The following is a 26,224-nucleotide window of genomic DNA, read 5'->3' on the forward strand; positions in this document are numbered from 1 at the left end:
TAAGGAAAAGGAGAAAGAATAGGGAAGATGAAGGTATCAGTTGGATGGTAAATTCCCCTTATTGCAGCTGCCTTAAATGAAATATGCACAACGTCCTCTTTGGAATTCCACGTAGAGTTAGTGTCCCAAACTTCTATATTCTGGTTTATACTTTTTGCTTTTATACTGCTGAATGAGAATCTGATTACTAAAATATTATTTAAATGTAGTTCTTTTTGGTCATCATTCTCTGAATCAGATGTAGAGCCAAGGGGATTTTTATTAGGTTCGTGAGTACTGGACAAGACAATTATCTTTTAAAGTATTCTCCACTTCCTTAGTAACAGAATACTGAATTTATTTCCTGTAGCAAATACACTCAAAGAACATATTTATCAGCTTCTCTTACAGCTAAGTGTATCTTAGAACTAATTTTGTCCAATAAGATATAAATTGAAGTAGGTTGAGATCTCCCAAAGATGTCCTTGAAGAAAAGGAGAATGTCTCTTTTATAATTTTATTTATTTATGTCTCCCCCAAAGCCCCACTAGATAGTTGTATGTCATAGCTGCACATCCTTCTAGTTGCTGTATGTGGGACGCGGCCTCAGCATGGCCAGAGAAGCGGTGCGTCGGTGCGCGCCCGGGGTTCCGAACCCGGGCCACCAGCAGCGGAGCGTGCTCACTTAACCGCTAAGCCACGGGGCCGGCCTGAGAATGTCTCTTTTGATCATCCTCCATCCATCCAGCTGCCCTGGAACTCAATGAGATGGCTGGCTGAGGCCCTAGTCTACAGCTTGCACAAGAAGGACATGTACCAAAGATAAGGGTTGTCAGAATAGAAGTATAGAAGGAAGCTTTATTCCAGAGAAATTGCAACGTTTTGTGTGAGAGATATAAACTTGTATTTTTTTTAAGAGGCATTGGTATTTTGGACTTTTTCGTTATGTGCACCAGAACGTATCCCTTACAGATTCAGGAGAAACCTCCCGAACATATGGTTCAATTAAGTTGAGGAAAGTCACTGGGATTGAGCATAGTTTCTATCTTTCACACAAGAAGTTACCTCCTCCCATCAGTCAGCACCAAAGAGCAAATATATTGGCTAGGACTATCTAAAACAAGTACATTAATTCACAAAATATTAAATGATTTATTTTAGTACCAAAGGAATGCTAAGAGAAATGGTCAGTAGCAGGTTGCATTAATATGGTAAATTTTTGTTAAAGGACAGAAGACTGAAAGCAAAAGGATGAGAGAAGAAAATGAAGGCAAATTTTCAGAGCTGCTGAATATGTTTGTGCAGCTGTTGGTGCACTGCACAAAGTTGCCTAATTAAGAGACATTTGGCTAAGTGTACTGTCATTGTATTTTTCCTCCAAAATACATTGGTGCATTCGCTGATAAGTACAATTAAGAGATTTAGGTAGCAGTAGACTCCATTGACATTTATTCATTTGATAATGTTTTCAAATCTTTCTGATAACAGGATTTTTAACTGGTTAAGTATTATGCTTTTTCACTGAAAAAAAGGTAATGAACATTTCTAATTAACCAGTAGACATTTCCTTTGTGACATTACTAGTCGTAGCCTCAATGGACCATGCTGACATTTCTGGGTAAGCGTTTGCAGATAAGCATCCAGCCACAGCCTGCCATATTCAAAAGCAGGAAAGTGTATTAATTCACTACAGCTAAGTTTAAATGCCTTTAGAATTTCTGTCATTCTGTTAAATTTATCCTCCTTCCAGAGCCAGTGTGGAAAAAATTGAGGCTCTCTAACCCCATGCTCTCTATGGATATGTCCCTGAAAAGGAAGGACTACCTGGCACACTCACTAGCACTCTGTCCTCCTATGCTTATAGCACACTTGGTTAAACAATCCCAGCCCTCTCTGTAATTGAATTGGGGCATTCTCAGAATCCTCCCCAGTGGGCACATGAGATGAAAACTTTTTGATGATTCTTTCCAGGAATTCAGAGGACGTACTACTTTTTATCTGTTGTGCAGGCAGCCTCTGTTATTTCTATTTTGAGCTCAGGCTCTTTGAATTACCTCATGATCTTTAGTTTTAAAATATGTTTGTGGTAAATAGGAAAGAAGAATGAGAAATTGAAGATTATGAGGATTTTGGAATGTGATGCTTTGGAATACATTCTTTTTTACTGCTTCATTTGATATAGTGAGGCAGTCCTCTATTATTCTCTCTGAAGAATTTGCCATAGCAGATACTACTCATTCTTAGGGTAGAGATCAACTTTGGTCAGAATCAATATAATCTTAAATCTAATTTATTCAACCCATTTAATGTAATGTACTGATGGTTAGATCCTTGGCCTTTCTCATAGTATGTATATCTTCCCTTTACAGGAACATCATAGAGCGGTGTTAACTGCCCATAATAATCCTATATGGAATCAGTAGAAACATCCATTTGGTCTGTAACTCAAATCCAATGATTCCTTATTGATTTTCTGTCTGGATGATCTATTCATTATAGAAAGTGAGGTATGGAAGTTCCCTACTATCATTGTATTGTTGTCTATTTCTCTCTTCAAATCTGTTAGTATTTACTTAATATATTTAGATTATCAGATATTAAATGCGTAAATATTTATAATTGTTATATCTTCTTGATGATATAATATGAAGATGGTATATCATAACATTTACCACTTTATCATTATATGATAACCTTCTTTTTTTCCCATTACAGTTTTTTACTTCAAGTCTGTTTTGTCTGATAGAAATGTAGCTACCTCTTCTCTCTTTCAGTTTCCATTTGGATGGAATATCTTTTTTTCATTCTTTCACTTTCAGCCTATGCCTGTCCTTAAAAGTGAAGTGAGTTCCTCCTAGGTAGCATGTACTTGGCTCTTATTTTTTTTAATCCATTCAGCTACTTTACGCCTTTTGATTGGAGAATTTAATCCACTAACATTTCAAGTAATTATTTATAGGTAAGGACTTATTACTGCCATCTGAATTGTTGTTTTCTGACTACTTTGTAGTTCCTTTTTTTCTTTCTTCCTCTCTTCCTGTTTTCCTTTGTAAACTGATGATTTTCCATAGTGTTGTGCTTGGATTCCTTTCTCTTTATCTTTTGAGTATCTACTATTGGTTTTTGTTTTGTGTTTACCGTGAGGCTTACTAAAACATTTTATTAATATAAAGGTCTATTTTAAGCTGATAACAACTTAATTTCAATTGCATACAAAAATTCTACCCTTTTACTTTCTCTCCACTTTTCATTTCTTCAATGTCCCAGTTTACGTCTTTTTATATTGTATTTCCATTAACAAATTATTGTAACTGTAGTTATTTTTAATACTTTCACCCTTTAACCTTTATACTAGTGTTAAGTGGTTGACATATCACCATATCACAGTATTGGAATATTCTGAATCTGATTACATACTTAACTTTACCAGTGTGTTATGTATTTTCATATGTTTTAATGTTACTAATTAGCATTCTTTCATTTCAGCTTGAAGAACTCCTTTCTATATTTCTTGTAAGGCAGGTATGGTGTGATAAACTCCCTCAGTTTTTGTTTATCTGAGAACGTCTTTATCTCTCCTTCATTTCTGAAGACCAACTTTGTCAGGTAGAGCATTCTTAGTTGGTAGTTTTTTTTTTTTTTTCTTTCAGCTCTTTGAATACATCATCTCATTCTCTCTTGGCCTACAAGGTTTCTACTGAGAAATCTACTGATAGCCTAATGGGGGTTCCCTTGTTGGTGAGGAGTTCTCTTTTCTTTTGCTGCTTTTAAAATTCTCTTTGTATTTGACATTAACCAGTTTTCTTATAATGTGTCTCAGAGAAGACCTTTTTGATTTGATATTTTGGGGGGAACCTATGAGCTTCATGAACCTGGATGTTCAAATCTCTCCCCAGATATGGGAAGCTTTGAGCCATTATTTCCTTAAATAATCTTTCTATCTTTCACTCCTTCTGTCCTCTTTCTGGGACTCCACTAATGTATAGAGGGTTTTTCTTAATGATATTTCCATAGTTCATGTAGGCTTTCTTCACTCTTTTTCATGTTTATACATCATTTTCCCATATTTGCATATGATGTCTGCTTTCACTGTGCTTTTAGGTATGACATAATGAACTGGGTCCAGTTTTAGAATCCTCTTAAAGTCGTAAGTGTGACAAAGGTTTACTGTGTCCTCCTTGTTTTGGACTCCAGAAATTTCCTGATTACTCTCCATAAAATCTATGTACTTTGCATGTTTATAACTATTTATTTACAGGTGATGTCAATATCCAATTGTCATTTTTATTTTTTTAATTAATTTATTTTTTTTGTGAGGAAGATCAGCCCTGAGCCAACATCGACCAATCCTCCTCTTTTTTTTGCTGAGGAAGACTGGTCCTGGGCTAACATCCTTGCCCATTTTCCTCCACTTTTATATGGGATGCTGCCACAGCATGGCTTGCCAAGCGGTGTGATGGTTCACGCCCAGGATCTGAACTGGCGAACCCCAGGCTGCCGCAGCGGAGTGTGCGCACTTAACGCTTGCGCCACCGGGCCGGGCCGGCCATTTTTATTTTAAAATATGTGTTTCTATGACAAGGTCGCTAAAACTTGTTCTATTGTGCTATTTACACATGATGTTACCAAGTGTTACTCAATAAAATGCTTTGTGGACAAATCATTTGGGGGTAATCTGGAAGAAATCTAATATAAGCAGGCATAGCCTCTACTATACCAATGTACTTTATGAATTTCTTTGAAATGTTATGCTGAGTCTCTCAAACTTATTCGACCAGAGAAACTTTTGAAAAGTTTCAGAAATACTGACCAAAGGAAATATGTGATTACCAAATCTTTTGTTGTAATCTCCCTAAAACAGAACCCACACTTGAAAACCTGTTCTATTCATACACTGTGATTTTTGACACATGCATATGTATTTGGCTTATGAGGTATTGATAATTATGTCCTGATTATATAGTGGTTACTTAAATATGGAAGTGATGGTAATAATTCCATGCATATCATGCCTGTATTGATGTACCATGCTGAGGGTGTAACCTTTACTTCCACTTTTCAAGATTTTATTTTAGCATGTGAATTGAGGTCTGTAAGTCCTAAAGATTGAACATACGTCATCAGAAGTCATTTTTTCCGTATAATTTCCCTAGGGAATTTGCTGTTGGTCACTATTGTGCTTGGTATTAATTGCCTTATTAGGAATAATCATCCCCAAGGTCCCATTCTGGGCCTGATATCAATTCCTGCTTTGGTAACAAACTTCAATGTGTTCTGGCTCCAGAAATAAACACTTCCACGCTAAACTTGGTCTTGGATTTACAGATCCATGTCAGAACCTCATGGTTCTGGGAAGATCATTCATAAACATCACTTTCTTGGCTTATGAAACTAATTAGAAGAGCAAAGGAACAAAATTTTCAGAGGTGAGTAAATAATGATGACCACATCTTTTCTCTTAACTATCTACCTACACTACTAATTATCTATATAGAGAAAACATATAAATCCTTCTTCAATTGCTCAGGTCAGTCTTTCTCAAACCACACCAGCCATTAATTCATCTAGCTTTCATGTCTACCTTCTAGGAAGGGGTTTTTATTTCTGAACACCATATTAAATTGACTCTTACTATTTTAGAAAGGAATTCAATTTGAAATAAACTATATTTGTACAGCTCGCTTAATTTTGAAGAATGAACATTCAGGAAGGGGAATATGAAACAGAAAACAAAAAAGGGTGGTTTCTCTACATCTTGGGGAATTTCCTTCTTACTTTAGCTTTCTTCTTTCATAAGAACATATTCTTATGGATATGTTCACATTCATACATGTATGAATATGAAGAGACTCAATTCATGTTCAAATATACACAGTTAAAAATGTGGAATTCTCATGGGTTCTATTTTGCTAGGATCAAGTGAATGAAAAGTGAGTGAATGGAACTGGGTTGAGGGGTGAGTTAAAAATATGTGGACATGATGACTGTATCAGAAGAAATGCTTGGAGGTACCTATATATGTTTTCTTTCTAATTAGTAGGAGTTACTTTAAGAAAACTCCCTAAGATTTCTAAGAAGTATATTACACAGGATCACATTTTTAAAAACTAGTCTGATATTTCTTCTGCGGACTTTGAAATTTCTTCACTAAATAATGAAGAGCGTGGGTGCAGCAAGTCTGTCCATTTTTACATTATAAGAAAAATGTTGAAAGGAAACTATTTACTGTGTAGATTGTATCTATTAAATAATTAAAACAACATGATAATTGAGTATTTCACATTGCATCTTTAGCATGATATTAACAAACGCGTGTGCCAGCTAGACCATTGAAATAATCGGATATTTTAGTTTCAAAATCATACCTGATCCTCAGTTTCTATTTTTACTATTGACAATTGATAGAATGCCTAAAAAGACGTTTGTTGATTGAACAACATCTCCCTTATTTCTTTTACTTGTAATCTTGCGAGATGCTATTGAAAAAGAAGAGGGTGGATTTCCAGAAAACAATTAAACAATTTGGAAGAACTGAGGAATAATCATTTATTAATTACTTCTTCTGTGTATATTTTACATCACTATATATTTTAACAGTTCTCTGTAAGTTCTGCATATTTTTACTTTCATCCTGGAGACATACAGCTCTCTCTCCTCAGCATTGCCACACAACACACATCCTCATTCCGCACCTTCAGGGTCAATTTCTCTCAACTGTATTTCTGATTTTAATTGCTTCTCAATATCTAACATCTATATTTTCATACATATATCTCTCCTTTGCATGAGTAGGGTGATGACGATGATTAATGAGAGTTTGGCAGGTGACTTCGTACTGGTGGGCTTCTTTGACCAGATGCAGCTTGAGAAGATCCTCTTTGTGGTTGTATTCAACTCCTACCTCCTGACACTGGTGGGCGACACAGCAATCATCATGGTCTCCTGCCTGGATCCCATGCTCCACACACCTATGTATTATTTTCTTACCAACTTCTCCTTTGTTGACCTCTGCTTTACCATCAGCATTGTTCCCCAGCTGCTGTGGAACCTCCATGGATCAACCAAGAAAATTACTCCCATATGTTGTGCCATTCAACTCTATGTATCCCTGGCACTGGGATCCACTGAATGTGTTCTCCTAGTTGTCATGGCATTTGATCATTATGTTGCTGTTTGCCGACCACTCCATTACGCCACAGTGATGCACTCTCGACTTTGCCAGTCTCTTGCAGGAATGGCATGGCTGAATGGAGTGGGCAACACTCTAATTCAGGGCACCATCAACCTTCGGCTGCCATTGTGAGAACCATAGGATTCACCACTTCATCTGTTTAGTGCCTGCCATGATCAAGTTGGCCTGTGTAGACATTCATGCCAATGACATTCAGCTCTTCTTGGCTTCCTTGGTACTACTCCTCCTCCCTCTGGCACTCATCTTGATCTCATATGGGTACATTGTTCAAACAGTAATGAGGATCAGGTCAGCTTGAGCCTGGAGAAAAGCCCTTGGCACTTGTGGATCCCACCTGTTGGTAGTTTCTCTCTTCTAGGGGACCATCACAGCTGTCTATATCCAGCCCAACAGCTCCTATGCCCATAGTTAAGGAAAGTTCATAACCTTTTTGTATACTGTTCTAACTCCCAAACTCAACCCTCTTATTTATACTCTGAGAAACAAAGATGCAAAGGGGGCTTTGAAGATGCTCAGCACAGCAGAGCAGAGTGAGAAATTCTAATAAGGAAAGCCTAACTAAGGTGGAGGTGCTAAAGAAAAGATACCAAGAGGCATTATTCAAGACATCTTGACATATATGCTGCAAAACCAAGCTCATGAGACTTTCTGGAGAATCCATAAGCAACTGAAATTCCTTTCTTTCATCTCCCTACTTAACATACTCAAGGATAGCCTGCCTACGCAGACATCTTTTTTATCTGTCAGCCTATTTGTTTACCCAATATAGCACAAACATGACTTATTATTTCCAAAATCTCTGTAGTTATTTTTTGCCTTCTCTGCCCTTTCTCTTATATAAATGTTGACTTTGCTGTGTTAAATGAAATCAATCTATTGATTGATCACTCTTGTATAAATAAACACTGTGCCACAAATTAGCTAGGTGTCTTTGAGTTAATATTTAGCAGTTTATTCCTGGAGGTCCACTGAGATATTGCTCATCCAGATCCCACCTTTGGACCGATGGAAACATGTAGCCTGGAAGTGAACCTCATTTGCACTGGACTCCTTGACTGCAACTCACCATTCCTTGGCTGCTCTGGTAAGTCTCCTGGTTGAGCTTTCCTTGGTTCTTACATTCCACTTCTGACTCTTTGTCAAGTTAGCTTTTCATTGATATTTTGATTGTCCAGAGACAATTGTGTCCACACTGGTGCCAGCAGTGGTGGAGTTTCAGTTTTGATTTTTGCATTTAGATTATTAAGCAATTTCTGTCACATGACAGTTCTTAGGAATCAAGTCCCTGCCATGTGAAAAGTGACAGGGAATTTCAATCTAATCCATTTAGTGAGTGTGTGTGTATGTGCACATGTGTGCATGTTTATTTGCTGGAGGATTCTAATATTTCTAGCAATTGTATGTTCTGGCATAGATGATGCAAAGTTGAGAGGTTTTTAGTCTTTTGTCTTTCTGACTTTCGATGGAATCCTCTCAGTGCATTTTGTGTTTGCGCCAGTATGAGTGTTCCTAGCTCTAAATGTCAGAAATCTTTCTTCCTCCCCACATTCTGACCTTTTAAATATAGAGCCATTGCAGTCCTAATAACTGTCAGTGTCTGCCAAAGTAGAATTTGTATACCAAAGATGATCCTAATAAGCCACACTCTCCCACAGGTATTTTTGGCTTTAATAAAATTGTATACTTAAGAAGACCCTTAAAATAAAAAGAAATTGAATCCCTAGCTTCTCACACTCAACCTTCCTTGGTTGGTTTACTAAAAGTTTTAAATGACTAAAGAATTTAAAATCAATGTTCCTTCAATACTCTTTGAACAGGCTAAGTAAAGCAGAGAGAAAAAACTTATGCCATTGCAAACTGGACAAATTGATTCAGGAAAATGAGAGTTTTCTATAGCTGTATAAATCAAGATTTAATATTGCCTAATCTTAAGAAATGTAATCTTTTAAAGAAAAACTGATAGAAAACAATGTCATTATCTTAAGGAATATGAACATTGAAAAAAGAGAATGTCCTACCAATTTCAAAAGGGAATCACAATACTACTAAGATTTCTCATCAATGAGGCCTCTGAAGAGATCTAGTGATTTTTAACCATATGTCTTTGTTTTATTAATATATATGAATGCTTCTGGTTCTACTTTAAGTCATGTTCTATTACATTTACTTATTTAATTTGCACAAGAGTTAATATAATATTCAATTTTTATCAATAGAATTTTTTTTAGCAAACACATCAATATTCCTTGTCTTCATGTAGAGGGAGAAAATTAATTAAACATAATGTCTCTTAAAATGCAATGGACCTCTGATTGACTTAAAAAGATGAATAAGCACTTATATAAAGTTAAAATAAAAGAAACAGATTTCTAAGATCATGTAACCTTATGCTTTAAATGATGTACTTGTTCTTAAGAATTTCTTTTGCTCAAACTATAACTCAGAATTAAAAATGATATTCTGAATTTAATTAATGACTTTGATTCTTTGACTATACAATAATATAAGAAGCACAACAAAACTGTATTGCTTTCACATAATTTTAAAATTTTTATGTGTAATATATAATTAAACAGAGAAAACATATATGTATTATTACTACTTAAGTGACTCTCTTGAAATATTAGACTGGTTAATAATTTTAGGAAGAAAACGGCTCCATGTCTCCCTCCCTGAAAAATTTTAGCATAATGTTTTAGTTTATACAATCTTGAGTTTATTTTTATATAAAAAGTCTACATAATTTGAATTTCATAAATATAACCTACTGGTTTTATTGATTTTAATATCGCTTTGTTTAAGTTTATAAAATTATAAAAGTATGCATTCAACTAACTGAAATTATCATAGGTTATGTTTTAATTAAAAAGGAATGTATTTTTTAATGCTTCAAATTATATTAATTCAGTGTATCAGCTTAATCGATGACTTCAAGATCTTCAATTGACTTTAAAAATTTAAGCTAATGTCGATGAGTTTTTGCATACCTGGAAAATCTTTAAGTAGAGAATGCAGAACACTTGTAACTAAACTTGGTTTTAAATATACTTTTTTTCTCTTATTTTTATAAATTATAGAATGGCCATTTTTTATCAGAATAGACGAACTTAGAGTAGTTTTTGGATAATCTTGATGTATCAGCATAATATAGGTATTCTCTGTCAAAAATGGTAAGATGTCTTGTACAATTAAACTGTCTTTGGAGCTGGGATTTCTTGAATATGCACCAAGTAACCACAAAGTTCTATTACCTCATGTTATAAAATAAAGAACTCTAAAATAATCATATATATTTGATATTCTCTATTGTAGCACCTATATACTTTATTGTCTGCTTCTTACATAATAAAGAGAAATATCATGACCATCTAAAAGCTTTTCAAACTCTAAACATGCCATGCGTTAATTTGACTAATGTTCAAACCTGATGACAATTCTAATAATTAAAGCATATATTTTACAACCATGCTGTAACTTCTAATATTTTGTGTCACTAGTACTTCATTGCATGAAAATCGCTCTGATAGGTGTGTGCTACTTTGCTAGAGATTTAAAAGTGAACATCTATATTGATATATATATATATATATATATACACACTAGGTTTTGTTCATGATTTCTACATGCTATGAATTATGTATGAACTATGAATCAGAGGTCTTGATTAAAATTTTGAAAACAAAGCAGTGACTGCTTCTTGGTAACAAGGTAACTTCCAAAGAAAAAACTCACTTATCAAAATTATAGCCTATGCTAAAATAAATACACTGTTATATAAACAAGTGGTCTTAATGGCTTTACTTATACTAATCTTATAAAGACAGTGTTTAATCTGATTTCAAATAGAAAGAACTTATTCAAATACAAGAAACTTACCCCCCAAAATGAAAAACTTAGTGCTATCTCAAAACTGTCACATATAGCCTGGAACTGCTCCAAACCACTTCCGGAGTTTTTGCTCATGAAACAACAGCAAAGAATACTCCCAATGACGAGGTCAAGTCAAATTTGCTCAAATTTTTAAAAACATTGATGGGATTTTCTTTCACCTACGTGAGACAACGAATTACCAAATCTTACTTTATCTGTGATTATCACAAGCTGAAAAATGATAAAGCTAGACCAAAGTTCAAATTCCACCTCGAGGACCATTTAAACATTTAAAAATAAATTTCATTTGTTTCTAAGCTTGTGGATTTTTGTCTGTTTTAAGAAAAATTTCAATGCTCCCTGTAAATAAAACACAGTTTCTAAGCAAAATATTTTAAACATATTAAAGGAAAAGTAGCTTTATTAAAAAGAAACTATATTCCCAAAGCTCTAAGAAGATGAAATGAGCTAATAGTATGTTAAAATCAAATTGTCTGTTTTTAAGAGACCTTTACCTTCTCTGGCCTGTGGTTTTACCCCAGCCAAAATGACTACAATGATGTGAACGTACCTTTAAATCCTCATAAAATCTCACTATATGAAACTGTTACTGACCCATGAGATTTGTCCTGACTTCTCTTCTGACAGATTCCAGCTCAGTCATTCTGATCTTGCCAGATATTGTCAAATAACTAACAGTATATACAAAGTAATATACACAAATAGATGCAAGTGACAGTTCCAAAGAGGATATCGCCTGATGTGTCTCTACATGGTATAGAACTGAAAAGCTAAACTCACTAAAATATTTAACAAAAACGTCAGCCTAGAAAACACAGTGGAAGGATTATTTCAGGTAATACTAGTCACAAATGTGGCTCTTAGGACACATGATTCCCAGTGTAAACACATTTGGAATCTTACAACTTGAATATCTAATCCCAATGGAAACCTGACTTTGACACTCACTGACAGGCCTTCCAAAGCAGGTGAATTCTGGAAGAATACAACTTCCTCTCAAGATTCTATGGATCATGAAAATGACTTTTGAAGTTGGGTATATGTAGCTTCCTCTCAAACCCTTTGGCTCAACATCCTTGCCCACTACAACGAATCTCCACCTTGGATTTAGATTTGTTTTTATTTCCTCCTTCTCTTTTTTCTCTCAGGTAAAATTTTTGATTTTATTCTTCACTGATAATCCATCCAACTGTTACATTTGTTAACTAGCCTTTCCAAGTACTTCAAACAACACTCCTTGTTTGTCAGCTCTTATTAAAACCCAGCATAATAACATATCAAAAGGAATCTAAGAAACTGAATTTCACTAATTTGTATAAGGATTTCCAACCTGACTAAAAGTTTCAAAATAAAATGTTTGACTTTTAATTTATTTCTTACAATGGCTCAAATAACAAATAAAATAATTAATGATATAAAAAAGTCTACTTGGGGGCCAGTCTGGTGGCATGGTGGTTAAGTTTGTGGGCTCCACTTCAGTGGCCCAGCGATCACAGGTTCAGATCCCGGGCGTGGACTGACACACCACTCATCAAGCCATGCTGTGGCTTCCAAAATACAAAATAGAGGAGGATGGGCACAGATGTTAGCTCAGGGCCGATCTTCCTCAGCAAAAAGAGGAAGATTGGCAACGGATGTTAGCTCATGGCCAAGCTTCCTCACACACACACACACACACACACACACACAAAAGTCTACTTCGTTAACTAGAGTTGATCAAAATAATTCTTGAGACATAATTTCCTAATTAGATTTGCATTTACTAATGTACTAAGTTTTTTTTTAAGTATTTGAGACAGTCCTCATACCTGGTTGCCCTCTACTTCTGTCTGATACCAAAGTGTGCAAACGTTAGCCATTATCATGAATTGACATCCAACAGCTGATAATTCATCTAAAAGCTACAGAAACCCATAATAGACAATTTAAGAAAAAATAAGTTAAGGGAGTTGCACTTCCTGATTTCTAAACTTATCTACAAAGTTATAGCAATTAAGACAATGCAGGGGCCGGCCCCAGGGCGTAGTGGTTAAGTGCCCAGGCTGTGCTGCTGGTGGCCCAGGTTCGCATCCCAGGCGTGCACCAATGCACCGCTCGTCAGGCCATGCTGTGGCAGCGTCCCACATAAAGTGGGGGAAGATAGGCATGGATGTTAGCCCAGGGCCAGTCTTCCTCAGCAAAAAGAGGAAGATTGGTATGGATGTTAGGTCAGGGCTGATCTTCTTCACACACACACACAAAAAGACAATGCAATACTGTCTTAAGATTAGACTTATAGATCAAGGGAACAGAATTTAGAGTCCAGAAATGAACATTTATAATTAATTGACAAATATTTCAAGATTATTCAATAGGGAAGTAATAGTCTATTCAACACTTGGATTATCCCAGACAAATAAAGATGAATGAGATCTTTACCTTATACCATACCCAAAAATTTACTTAAAATGTATTACATATAAGACTTAAAGCTGTAAAAGTTTTTGAAGAAAAGATAGGGGTAATCTTCAAGACCTGATTGTAGACAAATAGACAAGGAATTTGAATATAGGACACCAAAAGCATGACAGAAGAAAATATTGATGAATTGGAATAAGGAAATATTGATAAACTGGACTGATAATAATGAGGAATAATAATAAACTACAAAAACTAGCACTTTTTGAGAGCCAGAGAACTACATTTTCCAGATGCTCATGGCTCCAAGGTTCTGGATGCAGCTCACGGAGATGCATTTGAGAGATATTTGGAAGGTGGAAGTGATGTGGTGCCTCTTTTTTTCCAACAATGACAACAGATACATCCTTGAGTTTTTGCCACAACTTGCAATCACTCATCTCAGATTTCAAAGGAGGGGTCAAGTCAGGAGCTGTTTCCTTTAGGTGCTCACTATTGAGGACAAGATATAATCTCAGGCTTTCAGGACCAGTGCTGAAAGCCAGTAGTAATTTCCCAGGTTTATCGCCTCCAGCAATTTCAATAGTTCTGTAAATGTCTAATTCCTTCTAAAAATACATAGAATGGATTATTTTACTCTATTAATCTTGCCTGAACCATGATTAATATAAGAAACAAGTGAAAAAGAGATATATAAGTAATGAGAGGTGCTGGGAAGTTCTTAAGTCCTTGCTTTTCCTCTGAAATTTGTAGTCTGGATAGAATTGTACAACGTTGTCTTCTGTCCATGCTGGTTCACTTGAAAAGTAAAGCTGACTTGGTAGAGGTCTGATCCATCATTTGGTTACATATAGGCATACACAGAGACATATGGAGAGGGACAGAGAGAGAACAAAAAGGCAAGAGACAGTTTTTGTTTAGGGAGTTTTTATTTAACCTTATTGGAGAATTAATAAATATGTCAGCATTATTTATAACATTTTATGAGCACTCAATAAGTTGACCGTATGAATAATTATAACAATAATACTTGTAAAGCTATCATTTAATTAAATTGACTACATGCTATAAAATTTATTTTGGTCCATGACTTCTGTTATTCCCATTTGATACATGAGGAAAGTTAGTAAACCTATGGTTACACTAATGAGCTGAAGAACCAGCGTTTGAAAAAAGGATTATATAATTACAGTCTGGGCTCTTATCAATAAATACTAGTCCTAACGCCTTTATCTCAGCCTGTATGTTTTGAGAATGACATACCAAACATTAGGACCAATAAACTAAAATCAAGTCTAAATGACCTACCCATTGGTTCACAAGTCTCCAAGCAATTTTAAACAACTGATTATTCTGCTAGGTGATGGGGAATACGAATAATCATAAAATGTAGATTTTAACTTTCAATGCTTAAAGTATAGTCAGCGAAAGCATGGTTGTGAAGAATATTCAAGAAATTATCTTACTCCCTTATTACTTTCCTCACTGATAAGTGGGAACCAGTTCAGGAAATATAAACTAATTTAATGATGAATTTCAGTAAAATTCCAAGATAGAAATGTTTATTTACTGTAGGAGACAAGCATGTAATTTCTCAAAATAAAAAAAAAAACAGTTATTTTCTGATCAGCCAGTATTGGAATGATCATGGGCTATTCCTCTTTTACATCAGCAAGGGAAATTGAAAATTGTCTCTGTTTATATAGTGAAAGATTCATTACAATAACAAAACTACAACTCTGAAAATTCACAGAGTAAGACTCAGTGTTAATTTATTGATTTATAGTCACTCACAGGACTTTCTCGTTGAGTTAGATATTAAATATTACGTACCAATATGCTATCAGCTTATCTCATTTGACATGAATTTTTAAACATTTTTATAAAGTATAATATACATGAAGAAGAAAACACTAAACTTTATTGAATTATCACAAAGTGAAAACAAAAACACATGCAACCACTTCCCAGGTGAAAAACTAGTACATTACCCAATCTCCAGAGCGCCCTCATGCCCATTCCATTCACTATCTCCACTTCACTCCCCAAAGGTAATAACCATCCAGATCTCTAAAAATAAAATGTGTTTTACCTGTTTCTGAAATTTTCATAGACTGAATCATGCAGTACATAATCTTTTCATTTAACCTGTTTGTGAGATTCATCTAGGACATTGCATGTAGAAGTAACGTGCTTCAATACTGTATAGTGTTCTGTATTATGAATATACTCAAATTTATTGATCTGTTTCACTACTGATGAATATTTGGTAATTTTTATTGGGTTTTATTATTAATACCGTTTGTATGAACATTTTATTTTAGCTGTTTTGATGAGTATATCTAGCAATAGAATTCCTGGGTAATAAGAGTAGGTACAAAGTGTAGCAATTTCCAAAATGGATGAACCAATTTAAACTCCCAGCAGCCATGTATGAGAATTTCATCTGCTCAAATTCTTGCCAACACTTGGAATTATCAGTCTGTTTTAGTTTAGGTATTCTGGTAAGCATAGCATGGTATTAAATTGTGGGTTTAATTTGCATTTCCGTGATGGCTAATATAGTTGAGCATCTTTTTGCATATTGATTGGTCATTTAAGTGTCATTTTTTGTGAAGCACTTGCTCAAGATTTCAGGACATTTTTCTATTTGCTTGTCTGTTTTTTTTCTTCTTGATTTCTAGATATTCTTTACATATTCTGATCTAGATTTTGAAGTTATAATATTATAAAAATCTTCTCCCACTCTGTGTTGTACCTTTTCACTTTCTTAACAGTATCTTGTGATTAACAGAAATTTCTAATATTAATGAAGTCCAATTAATCACAATAAGTACTTTAATCACTTCTTTTATACTTAGTACTCTTTATGAATTAAAAAAAAAAAAAACCTTTGGCAACCCCAAGATCAAGAACATAACATTTAGTGTTATTTTCCAGATGATTTAATGTTTTGCCATTCACATTTATAATATTTACTATCTACAGGGAAATAATTTTTGAGAGAAAGGTGTCAATATTTATTTATATGGCTATCCAGTTGATAAAGCACTATTTATTTTATTAAAATATTGCAGTTTCCCCTCTTATCTTCACTGCCAAGTTTGTTATAAATCTAATGTGCAGATTCATGTGGGTCTGTTTCTAGATTCTCTATTGTGTTTCATTATTCTCCTTGTCTATGCTTGTACCCATAAGACACTGTTTTAATTGTTGTCTCTTCATAATAAATCTTGATATCAAGTATTCCCAGTCCTCCAACTTTGTTCAAGAGGGGAAAATTACAAGGCTGTCTCTCTCATGAACATAATGCAAAATTCTAAGTTAACTATTAGCATTTGAAGTCTAGCAATTATGACCAAGTTGTTTATGTCCTGGGAATTCAAAGTTGTTTTAACGTTAAAAAGGTAATTGATGTAATATAGTCTATTCACAAAATAAAGGGAAAATCGTGTGATCATTTCAGTAGATGCAGAAAAACCTTTGATAAAATGCACCCTCCATTCATGTTAACAGAAAAACACACTTGGCATACTAAGAAGAAAAGGGAACTTCCTTATCTGCTAAAGGGTAGCTCTAAAACTCCTACAAGAGAAGATGATCTCTTGTGTCTAACAAAAAATAACAAAGTTAAAGAACGAACAATTTTAATGTAAATTGCCTGGGGTTATAGTTAGCATATGTGATAAAAAAATGAAGCCAAAAAATGCTGGACCATACACGCAAGGATATTTGAGATACTTAGCATCTTGTATCTCTTGTACAATACAAAATCAAAATAGATGCCCAATAATCAGAATAGACACTGTTCAATAGCCCTCCCATTTCTGTATGCAATGAATATCTAGACTGCATTAGGGATTGAACCCATTAATTTTTCTCTTTAACTCTGTCTGCCAAACAACTTAGCTGACTGACTGAGTCAAATGATACATAATAACTTTCACTTGAACATCAATTTTCTTTTATTTCAATAAAAATGGAATCCAGAAAAGATCAGTATATTTGACAAGCCTAGAGTTAATCACAAAATCTACTCCTTACACCTTACACCAAACCACAAACACTGAAAATATGGAAACGTTTGATGAAAGATGGATAACAAAATTACCTTAAAGAGGAGTTGGGACTATGATGTTTGAGATATTTGAAACCTAATTTTTCAACTCCTGTATATCCTTCTGAAATATATGCACACACAAACAGACATAAATATAAGAAAAAACAAGGACATTTATATTTTTATAGTAGCAAAATATGTGAGGTTTGGCATAGAGAAGGAAGAATCAATTGTGTATATATTACTTAAAAGATGATAGATCAAGAGAATGGAAAGACAAGCCACAGACTGAGAGAAATTATTTACAAAAGACATATCTGATAAAGGATTGTTATGTAAAATATGCAAATAACTATGAAAACTGAAAAATAAGAAAACAAACAACCTGATTAACAAATGGACCAAAGACCACAACAGATACTTCACCAATGATATACAGATGGCAAATAAGCATATGAAAAGATGCTCCACGTCATATTTCATCAGGGAAATACAAATGAAAGCAGCAATGAAATACCACTACACACCTATTAGAATGGCAAAAGTTCAGAACACTGACAACACCAAATGCTGGCAAGGGTGAGGAGCAACAGGAATTCTCATTCATTGTTGATGGGAATGCAAAATGGTACATCCACTTTGGAAGACAGTTTGGTGGTATCTTACAAAGCTAAACATACTCTTACCATAAAATCCAGCAATTTTGCTCCTTGGTATTTACTCAAAGGGGTTGAAAACCTATGATCACACAAAAACCTGCACACAGATGTATCTAACAGCTTTATTTATAATTGCCAAACTTGAAAGCAACCAAAATGTCTTTCAGTAGGTGAATGGTTAAATAAAATGTAATATACTCCAGACAATGGGATATTATTCAGTGCTAAAAAGAAATGAGCTATCAAGCCATGGAAACAAATGGAGGAAACTTAAAATCATATTACTTAGTGAAAGGAGCCAATCTGAAAAGACCACATACTGTATGATTCCAACTATATGACATTCCACAAAAGGCAAAACTAGGGAGACTAAAAACATCAGTGTTTGCCAGAGTGCCAGGGTGAATGGAAGAAAAAATAGGCTGTGCACAGAGGATATCTAGGGCAGTGAAAAGACTCTTTATGACACTACAATGGTGAATACATGTCATTAAAAATTTATCTATGGGCCGGCCCCTGTGGCTTAGTGGTTAAGTGCGTGCGCTCCGTTACTGGCGGCCTGGGTTCGGATCCCGGCGCGCACCGATGCACTGCTTCTCCGACCATGCTGAGGCCGCGTCCCACATACAGCAACTAGAAGGATGTGCAGCTATGACATAGAACTATCTACTGAGGCTTTGGGGGGAAAATAAATAAACAAATTAAAAAAAAATTATCTAAACCCATAGAATGTATAACACCAGAAGTGAACCCTAATGTAAACCATGGACTTTGAGTGATAATGACATGTCGCTGTAGGTTCATCGTTATAACAAATGTACCACTCAGGTGTGGGGGTTGATAGTGAGGGAAGCTATGTGTGTGTAGGGGCAGGGGCTATATGAGATATCTCTGAATGTTACTCTTAATTTTGTTGTGAACCTAAAGCTGCTCTCAAAAAAATAAAATGTTTGAGAACAAAAAGATGATAGACATTTTATCACATCTTCAGCCAGCTCATTCTCCATACTCTTTGGGACAAATGAACGATATACCCATTGCTCAAACATTTCTGGAAAGGGCAAGGGTATGTTACCATTAATAAAATGACTTATTGCATTACAGTCTTTGAGAGTGGATGCTTTTTCATATTTTTCTTCTGTAAATTCACTCAAATTCATTCACTCTTCTGTAAATTCACTTTTTTCTCCTCTGTTCCCAATGTGAACACCATAATTTGCACAAGGTAAGAAAAGAAGTGATTAAAATATAATGAGACGTACTCCTTGTAGGAACAAGCAATATCTTTCAGATATTTGGCTATTTTCACAGTACATGGAAGAGGTTCTTAATTCTATCAAGCCCAGATACTTTTGCTTAGAGGTAGCTCTTTCATCAAGCAGCCACTACATAAAATGTAAAATCTGTAAAACATGGTATTGGAGATATCTACCCTGTGTACAGAAACTATAGGATTTCTTGCTTTTCCATTTGAAGAAAAATTTCCATTTTTCCATTTGGTCTGCTGAGAATAGCTATTATAATGCTGATAAAGATGATTGAGCACCAAGAACAAAATACATACTGATTGGACAACAAGCTGTTTTTAGATCAAAGATTGTTACTTTAAAAATGTAAAACTTCTTCCTATATTAGCCACAAGTAAAAACTTCACAAGAATGATGGGCAGGGGGCCGGTCCGGTAGCAGAGCCATTAAGTTCCCGCTCTCTGCTTCGGCAGCCCAGGGTTCACTTGTTCGGATCTTGGGCATGGACCTACCCATCACTCATCAAGTCATGTCGTGGCGGACTCCCAAATAGAAGATCTATAACTCTACACCTATGATACACAACTATGTACTGGTGCTTTGGGGAAAAAAAAAGAAAAAGAGGAAATTTGGCAATAGATGTTAACACAGGGCAAATCTTCCTCAAAAAAAATAAATAAATAAAAAATAAATAAAAAAAAACGATGTGCAGAGATAAAGAAATATAATAAAAGACGCTGTTAGAAGGATTGGATAAGTGAACAAATAGGCAGAGGTATTGAACAGAGCTTTCTATCTGCATATTCCTTTTCTCCAGAACAGTGTAGATGACCACAGCATGCACTTCGCTCCCTGAGGATGTCCCATCCTCATATTGGTTACAATTAGGTTAGATATACAACAGCTTTCCCGACAACATTTAAAAAAGGCTATCAAAGGAGGAAATGAAGTTTCTTCTTGATTATTTATAAGTGCATTCTGCTAATTTTGCAACATAATTTAGACATTTTAAGCAGTCATCTTTCTGCTTTTTACACAAGTTTCAAGATTATTCCTTTAATCGTCAGTTTTAATGTGCCACATGATAAGAAATTATATTTCATTATTAATTTTAAAACTTCATTAGAAAAGACAACTTAGCAAAAAAAGTAAAGTAATTACTTTACTAAATCTATGAATGTTCATTACGTGTTTTTAGAGCTCTGTTTCCTTATTTCAGGGGGAGAATAATCAATATTTTACTTCCTGTGAAATACGTAGGTAATAATAGTAACAATCAGCCATTGTAATTTGGGAGTGAGAGGAATGCTGGCAGTTGGCAATAGGCATTCTGGGATGTGGAATTTGACTTGTAAGAGTACTGCATTCTCCTAAGCCATGTTCCACCTTTGCTCTTGTTCTCTCCCCAGTAGCTTCTTACTGCTCCCTTAACATCCTTGTTTCTCAATGTGTAGATGAGAGGGTGGAGCATTGGAGTTATAAGCCCATAGAAGAGTGCAAGAAGCTTTCCCTTCAATTTGGCTGAGTTGCTCTTGGGTGCCATATATAAATAACTACTGATGGCTCAGCCATAGAACATAATGACCACTAGTAGATGAGACCCACATGTGTTGAAAGCCTTCTTGCGACCCTCAGAAGATTGGATCCTTACTAGAGCTCTGACAATGTTGATGTAAGAGAATAGAATCAATCCAAATGGGATAACTTTTATGACCACCGTGACTGCATAAATCTCCACTTCATCGATCCATGTATCAACACCTGATAATTGAAGCATGGCAGATACTTAAGAAATTCTCCATCTGATATTGACCACAACGAGGTAACAAGAAAGTCAACACTGTTTGCACCAAGGAGTTGCTGAAACCTCTTACCCAACACACTGCTGCCAGTTGATGGCATAGTAGAAAATGCATGATAACTGTGTAATGCAGAGGTTGGCAGATACCTACATAGTGATCAAAGGCCATTACTGAGAGCAGTACACATTCAGTGGATTCTAAACCAAGGAAGATAAAAAGTTGAGCTATGCATCCTATGAAGCTGATGTCTCTCTGGTGGCTTCCTACATTTACCAGCATCTGGGGCACAATGAAGTTGGTATAGCAGAGGTCCAAAAAAGAGAGATGAGCCAGAAAGAAATACATGGAGGTGTGGAGTCTGGGATCAAGGCATGACAAGCTAATGATGGCTGAATTCCCACAGAGGGTCATCATATAGAAGATGAAGATGACCACAAAAAGAACTATTTCTAATCTGGGCCATTCAGAGAAGCCCACCAGAGCAAAGCCTTGAGGTGATGAAAGGTGTTATTGAATCTTCTCATTCTTGTGACACTACTTGCATGGAAGAGCACAGAGAGAATTTTGGGAGCCTGATTAGCTTATGCAGAGAACTTATCCTAGTTCACGTACCTGCATGCAACCTAGGAACTGGATAGGGGATGCTGAACCAAAATCATTAATATATTTCCTTTTATTACCTCAGCAAGAAAAGTGACCATTAACAACTATCAATCAATCTATTTTAACAAGCATGTTTCAATTCATGACTTTCACTTAGTAAACTCATAGTTTATTAAGTAGAGATTATACAAGTAAAGATGGTAAAGAGGTATTAGAATATATGTTACAAAAAGAAACTGTTGGATCTAAGATTGATAGAAACTGAAACTTTACTGGAGCATCATTAAATCTCTAATTTACTCATGTGTTCTAACTTCATTCACTTCAATTCAATTCATTTTCTTGCTGTTTTTTGAGGCATTTCTATTATAGCAGATGAAAAAGACCACATTTGAAAGGCACTACCAGTTAAAGAAGGTAAATTCTTCTTTCTGCTTGCTGTATTTATCCTTTCTGCTTCTTGTAATTAAGTTAATATGAGTAAAACTCCAAGTGCCGTAGGCAGTACACTCATGGAATTGATTTATTATGATATTTAGCCAAGGAATAATTTGTAAGAGTTGACATAGCTGAGAATAGTAGCACACAAATTTTCACTTATTTTGCTATATCAAAGACACATTTATATTTGTTTCAACATATATATATCAATTGATACCATCTAAAAATAGTTTGCAGTTTCTATGGTTGGTCTCACTACATTCATCATTTAGCCACACATCAAGTATAAAAAAAATCTCAAGATAGGCTTTCATGTAATAAAACTTCAGTATAATGTGATCTTCTGTTTTCCGGAAAATATGACTACACAATGGATTTTATGTAACAAAGTGAAAAGAGCTATGAAGAATATTACAGAAATTCTCTGATGTGAGTACTGGATATGTTCACACATATATATGTATACACACACTATCTGAATACTTCATCCTTCTTATGTGTAAAACAAATATATAATTCAAGTGAGAACATTTATTCAAACTTTGAACTACATGCAATGCATCATTAAATATAAGTATTACTGAATAGAAATCAAGATGGCTGCATAAGCAGACTCTGAACTCACCTCCTCCTGTGGACACAGCCAATTTACAACTACTCATGGAAAAATTACCCCTGACAGAGAACTGAAAACTGCATAAGAGGAACTCCTGCAACAAACAACAATCCTAACTGAGGTGAAAGAGGCAGAAATGCCCTTCTGAAGAGAAAAAAACACCACCTTCACAAGCTGCACACTTCACAGCAGCCGGGAGCAACCCAAAGGTATGCAGCCCTCGCTGGAGGAGCAGGACCCTGAGCCGGGAGCACCCTTGCTGTAGGCATTTTTTTGGACCCAGCACAATCGACATGAGTGGCATAATATCTGACTTTGCATGCTACTAAAACATTGGGGAATACCCCCAGAAAAGCTAGCTCACAAAGAAATTAAAACCGGCTCTTAAAGGGTCCACGCACAAATTCACCCATTTCAGAAAGCAACCTAAAATCACCAGAAAGAAAGGTGCACAGCCCTTTGGAGATAAGAGACCCACCTGATAGGCTCTGAGTGAATCTTAGTGAGAGGTCAGACCTCTCTAGGGACTGGGACATTGGCATCGGCCATTGTTGTGGCCTGGTGAGGGTGTGCTGACTCAGAAGCTGGAAGATGCCATTGGAGTTCTCCCTGGGGCCTGCTAGCTCTGGGTCTGCCCCACCCACTAGAGCACTGATTTAATCCAGGTCAGCCAGGGCAGGCAGCCCACCCTAGGGGCTGGCCCCACCCAACAACAAGCCCTCAGGAAACTTGTGGGCCTGCACAGATTGGTTACTGCATTCTCTGCAGCCTGGTGACTGGGTTCACTGCAGTGGGGTAGGGTGTGCACAAGGAGCAGGTGGAGAGTGTGGGGCACTGGTGGAGTGTGTGGGGCTCCCGCCGTGGAGAGACTAGGTCCACGTCAGGAGGTAGGGGCATGCACACAGGGCAGGACTGTGTTGATTGTGTGTGTGGACCTGTGGGCGGCAGGGCTTGTCAGCTGCAGAAGACTTGTGCTTCTCAAAGACCCACATAGGGTGTTTGCTCCACCTTCCAAAGTCTGAAACAATAGGGTGCTCCCATTCCAGAGGCCAGCCCCACACAGCTGCAATCCTCAGAGAGCTGTCTAGAGACCTAAAGTCTGGAGGCTTATAGCAATTGTCAGCCCCTGAACCTAACAACCTGTCACACTGGGGGCATAGTCACTTAAAAGAAATAGTGTAACACAAATGTGCTACTAGAACTTGCATCCAACTGTGCTGGGGCTACCCACATCTGATAAAGAGACTGAAGGACCCACAAAAACTACAAGCAACTGAGCATTACAACAGCTGGCCAGGAGCATAGTTCAGCCTCCCTGGGCAACTACAAGGAGAGCAAACACGCTACAACAGAAGGACTCATGTAGCCCACATAGGGGTCACTCCTGGAACATTCAGAACTGAGGGAAGCACACTGCAGACCTCATAAGGCATCACTTATATAAGGTCACCTATCCAAGAGCAGGAGAAGTAGCTGACCTACCTAATACATAGACACAAGCACAGACAAATAGGCAAAATGAGGAGGCAAAGGAATATATTCCAAGTAAGGGAACAGGACAAAACTCCAGAAAAGGAACTACGTGAAACAGAAATGAGCAACCTACCTGACAGAGAGTTCAAAGAGTGTTAAGGATGCTCACTGATCTTGGGAGAACAATGGATGAACTCAGTTACAATGTCAACAAAGAAATGGAAGATATAAGAAAGAATCAATCAGAAAGGAAGAATACAATACTGGAAATGAAAAATTCACTAGAGGGACCCAAAAGTAGAGTAGAGGATACAGAAGAATGGATGTCCGAGCTGGACGAAAGACTAGAAGAACTCAACCAAGCTGAACGAGTAAAAGAAAAAAGAATTAAAAAGAGTGAGGACAGTCTAAGGGAACTCTGGGACAACATCAAGCGCACTAATATCCATGTTATAGGTGTCCCAGAAGGAAAAGAGTGAGAGAAAAGGGCAGAGAATCTACTTGAAGAAATAATACCTGAAAAATTCCCTAACCTAAGGAAGGAAACAGACATCCAGGTACAGGAAGCACAGAGAGCACCAAACAAGATAAACCCAAAGAGGCCCACACCAAGACACATCATAATTAAAATGTGCAGAATTAAAGATAAAGAGAGAATCCTATAAGTGGCAAGAGAAATACAAGTTGCATACAAAGGAAACCCCATAAGGCTATCAGCTGACTTCTCAGCAGAAACCTTACAGGCTAGAAGAGAGTGGCACAATATATTTAAAGTGCTAAAAGGAAAAACTTTACAGCCAAGAATACTATACCCATCAAGGTTGTCATTCAAAATGGAAAGAGAGAGAAAAACTTTCCCAGGCAAGCAAAAACTAAAAGAGTTTGTCACCAAGAAACCAGTACTATAAGAAATGCTAAAGGGACTTATTTAAGGGGAAAAGAGAAGACCACAAATAGGAAAAATTATCTATTTCCGTGATAAGAGGGTAATGGATACAAATGCACAAAAAAGAGGTGAGATATGATATCAAAAACATAAAATGTGGGAGGAGGGGAGTAGAGCTTTCAGACAGAGGTCAAACTAAAGAGACCATCAATTCTGTATATGGATCCCATGGTAATCACAAACCAGAAACCTATAATAAATACACAAAAAACTAAGAGAAAGGAATCCAAACATAATACTAAAGAGAGCGATCAAACCACAGGGGAAGAGAGCAAGAGAAGAAGAAAGGAAAAGAGAAGGACTACTAAAACACTGAGAAAAAAAAAAAACATTTAAAAATGGCAGTAAGAACATACTTATCAATAGCTACTTTAAATGTGAATGGACTAAGTGCTCCAATTAAAAGGCATAGGGTGGCTGATTGGATAAAAAAACAAGACCCATATATATGCTGCATACAAGAGACACACTTCAGACCTAAAGACACTCACAAACTGAAAGTGAAGGGATGGAAAAAGACACTTCACGCAAGTGGCAATGAAAAGAAAGCTGGAGTAGCAATACTCATATCACACAAAATAGACTTAAAACAAAAACTGTAACAAGATACAAAGAAGGGTATTAGATAATGAACAAGGGAACGATCCAACAAGAGGATATTACACTTGTAAATATCTATGCACCCAAAGTAGGAGCACCTAAATATATAAAGCAATTATTAACAGATGTAAAAAGAGAAATAGACAATAACACAATAATAGTAGGGGAGTTTAACACTCCACTACACCAACGGATAGATCATCCAAACAGAAGATCAATAAGGAAACATTGGCCTTAAATGACACACTGGAACAGATGGACCTAGTAAATAAATACAGAACGTTCCATCCAAAATCCAAAGAATACACGTTCTTTTCA

At 36.1% G+C, this 26,224-nt stretch overlaps 2 pseudogenes; one reads left to right on the plus strand and one right to left on the minus strand.

Annotated features, from left to right (window-relative positions):
• The first annotated feature begins 6,775 nt into the window (after positions 1-6,775).
• Positions 6,776-7,715, plus strand: LOC131413325 (olfactory receptor 2G3-like; annotated as a pseudogene).
• A 12,986-nt stretch (positions 7,716-20,701) lies between these two features.
• Positions 20,702-21,751, minus strand: LOC131413326 (putative olfactory receptor 2B8; annotated as a pseudogene).
• Positions 21,752-26,224: the final 4,473 nt, after the last annotated feature.

This window comes from Diceros bicornis, chromosome 14, assembly GCF_020826845.1.
Source record: "Diceros bicornis minor isolate mBicDic1 chromosome 14, mDicBic1.mat.cur, whole genome shotgun sequence".
In the NCBI taxonomy this organism is placed as follows: Eukaryota; Metazoa; Chordata; class Mammalia; order Perissodactyla; family Rhinocerotidae; genus Diceros; species Diceros bicornis.